Genomic DNA, 3,913 nt, shown 5'->3' with positions numbered 1-3,913 from the left:
CGGGCTCCACGAGACACTGCTGTCGAGCACCCCAGGGCGCCGGGCTCCGCGGGACACCGCTGTCGAGCACCCCAGGGCGCCGGGCTCCGCGGGACACCGCTGTCGAGCACCCCAGGGCGCCGGGCTCCGCGGGACACCGCTGTCAAGCACCCCAGGGCGCCAGGCTCCACGGGACACCGCTGTGGCTCCACCACCAGGCCAGGCCCTTGTGCAAGAGCTGCCGTGGAAAATCGCGCGCCGGCCGCCTCCACTGCTGGTGGCCGCCTCCCAGGAGGGGGCGCCGGAGTCTCTGTGCACACGAACAGCCTGGCTCCACCTGGCCAAACTCCGGGGCCCTCAGCTCCCTCGGGCGCAGGGTCGGCGGTATCATCGCTTACTAAACGCCAACTTGCTGGAGGTCACGTTAGCAAGCTCGTCCTTTCCACTTAACTCCGTCTCTCAAACCCTGTGCGTCCCCTCGCGCGCCGCAGAACAGTATAACGGGCTTGCGGTCACGTGGACCGCGTGATCTTAAAACACGGCCGAGCGGCTCTGCCCGCGATGGCGACGGCGTTGGCGTTCCGCCCTCGCAGCCGGTTCGACCTCCGGGGAGACAGCCTGGGGAAGCGCCGTCTGCCTCTGAGCCACAGCCGGGGCGGGGTGGGGGGGGATGCTGGCCCTAATGTCTGAGTTTTTCAGAGAGAGTGAGAAGCCAGGCTACCGAGCGAGGAGCCCCACACTCTCTCTCACACACACGTGTGCATCTACCGTGGCTGCGGGCTTACTCTCAGACACGCACACGCGAATGTTCCGAGCGGCTTGCACTGTACTCACAGCCCCGACCAGACAGCTTCAGCAGACGTCCGCAGCTGACGGCCTCACCCAGCAACAAGAGTGAGCTGAGCGGACAGCCCACGCCCGCGAGGCAGGGACCACGCGTTCTCCAAGTTGCAATTCCGAACAGTGCACACTGCCGTCCAGGGGCTAAAGGCAGACAGCGCTGCCGACCGGGCAGTGGGGGTGGGGTGGGGGGGTGGAGGCCTGGGGAGTCCACTGCGGCAGCCTGGCGCTCGCTTCACGGATGTCCGTGGACTCAGGACACACCCAACGCTCATTTTAAATAGGCACACTTGTAGCTCTGCGGTAACCCAGGAAGGCAAACTGATCACACACTGCAAGCGCTTAGCAAATGCGACCTCGTAATTCTACCCCAAGAGCGATGCACACATCCCCAGCCCGAGGCCTGGACCTGAAGCCCGGCGGGGGCCGTGTCCACTGGCAGGGACGCCGACAGCCCGAGGCCTGGACCCGAGGCCCGGCGGGGGCCGTGTCCCCCGGCAGGGACGCCGACAGCCCGAGGCCTGGACCCGAGGCCCGGCGGGGGCCGTGTCCACCGGCAGGGACACCGACAGCCCGAGGCCTGGACCCGAGGCCCGGCGGGGGCCGTGTCCACCAGCAGGGATGCCGACAGCGGAGTACTGGCCGCAGGGGCTGCGCGGCCTCGAACCCCGGAATATACTGTCCGGCCCTTTACACGAAGGGTTTGGTGAGCGACCCACCGCAAGAACATCACGCCAGGTGTGAAAAAGCCCTTAGCAAGGTAGAACTGCGGAGCGGGAAGGCGGAACGGCGGCCCCTGGGGCTGCAGGGAACTCTGCGGTGACGGCAGGATTCGAACCCCCGTTGTGATGGTCACACAGTCGTGTGTTTACTAAAACTCAGGAGTGGGCATTCGGCCTAGTGGTGAAGGTGCTCAGCCAGGGCCTGTGTGGTGCAGCAGGTTACGCCGCCGCCTGCAGGGCTGGCGTCCCGAACGGGTGCTGGCCCCAATCCCGGCTGCTCCACTTCTGATCCAGCTCCCTGCTGTGGCCTGGGAGAGCAGCAGAGGACGGCCCAGGTGCTCGGGCCCTGCACCCATGTGGGAGACATGGAGGAAGCTCCTGGCTTCGGCCTGGCCCAGCCCAGCTGTTGCAGCCCTCCGGGGAGAGAACCAGCGGACGGAAGGTTCTAACCTGACTTGTAAGTAAATAAACCTTACAAATAAATGAAAGATGCCGGTGTCCTGCGGGGGTCCGCGGCTCTGGTTCTCGAGGCAGCTTCCTGCCAATGCTCTCTCAGGAGGCAGGGACCTAGCTGGGTCCCTCACACCCACGTTGGAGACCTGGCTTGTTCCTGGCTCTTGGAATCAGCCAACCCAGCCCTGGCCGCTATCAGCATTCGAGGAGCGAGCCGGTGACGCGAACCACCTCTCGAATGAATGAGAAGCTTGATGGGGGGCGGGGGACAAACAGACCACACCAAGCTGTGAACGTAGATGGGTGAATTTTACAGCCCAGGGGTTGCACCCCAGCGACACTGCCAGTCGACTCCAGTGCTCGGGCGAGTCCTGCCTCCCCTCCTGGAGCCTGGCACGGGGCCTCCGGGGGTCTCCAGGTGGAATTGGGTGAGTGATGTGGAGCGGCCTGGCGTATGGTCACGAGCCTGGGAGGCTGAGTGCACATGCGCCCGTGGCACCTGCAGGGTCAGAAGGCACGGCTGGGCTTCTCCCCCCCGATACGGGCCAGCACGTGGCCGGCACACCTGGGCTCCCCCCCCCCCCGCCCGAGGACGGGCCAGCACGTGGCTGGCACACCTGGGCTCCTCCCCCCGAGGACGGGCCAGCACGTGGCCGGCACGGCTGGGCTTCTCCCCCCCCCCCCCGATACAGGCCAGCACGTGGCCGGCACACCTGGGCCCCCCCCCCCGAGGACGGGCCAGCAAGTGGCCGGCATACTGAGACCACGGCACGTGCTGCCCTCGGCTAAGCTCTGCCGTGGTTTTGCTCCTAGTGAGACTGCCCACCGCAGCGGGCCTCGGAACTGCCGGAGGGCCTGACTACGGGGGACTACCGACTCGTGACCGGCAGTTCTGGAAGTTTCCAGGTGAGGTCAAGGCCCTGGCTGAGGACCACCGGCCCGGGGGGCCTTTACAGCCCCTCATGGAGTAGCAGAAGGCAGTCATGGCCCGGGGGGGGGGGGGATCCTGTGGGAGGCCAGCCTAAGTCCCACAGCCACCATCAATCACAGATACGGCTCAGGAAGCGGTCACAAAGCCAGACTGCGGGGGCAGGAGGGTGCAGACTGCCCCCTCACCCCACCCAGCACCCCCAAGGCTGACCTCCCTCCCCTCTCCCCAGCACCCCCGAGACTGACCCCCACCTCCCCACCCCAGTACCTCCAAGATCGACTTCCAAACCCCACTCCCCACATCCTAGCACCCTCAAGGCTGACCTCCTATGTCTCAGCACCTCCAAGACTGACCTTGACCCTACCCCCACCCCAGCACCCCCAAGGCTGGCCTCCCAACCCCAGCACCCCCAAGACTAATTCCCCCACCCAGCACCCCCAAGGCTGACCCCGCACCGCAGCACCCCCAAGGCTGACCCCCCAACCCCAGCACCCCAAGGCTGAATCCCCACTCCCCCATCCAGCACCCCCAAGACTGATTCCCCCACCCAGCACCCCCAAGGCTAACCCTCCCCATATCACGTCCCAGCACCCCCAGGCTGACCCCGCCCCCACCCAGCACCCCCCAGGCTGACCCTCCCCATATCACGTCCCAGCACCCCCCCCAGCACCCCCCAGGCTGACCCCCCACCCTTCCCCGGCCCTCCCCAAAACCCAGGTCGCCCTGCTCTCAGGGTCAGCCCTATAGGTGGCCCCCCTGAGCCCTGGGTCCGGGTCAGCCCCACAGGTGGCCCCCCGAGCCCTGGGTCCGGGTCAGCCCCACAGGTGGCCCCCTGAACCCCGGGTCCGTGCAGCTCTGCCACCGCCGTTCAGAGGGCACCCCACAGGGGGCAGCGGCCGACCTGCACGGGACCCACAGCCTCACGCCCCGGAGCCTGGGTCACCGAGCCGTTCTGAAAACTGCCCAGACCACAGACAGGCACACGACA

This window comes from Oryctolagus cuniculus, chromosome 19 (assembly GCF_964237555.1).
Source record: "Oryctolagus cuniculus chromosome 19, mOryCun1.1, whole genome shotgun sequence".
Lineage (NCBI taxonomy): Eukaryota > Metazoa > Chordata > Mammalia > Lagomorpha > Leporidae > Oryctolagus > Oryctolagus cuniculus.
Note: the sequence above shows the minus strand (reverse complement) of the source record.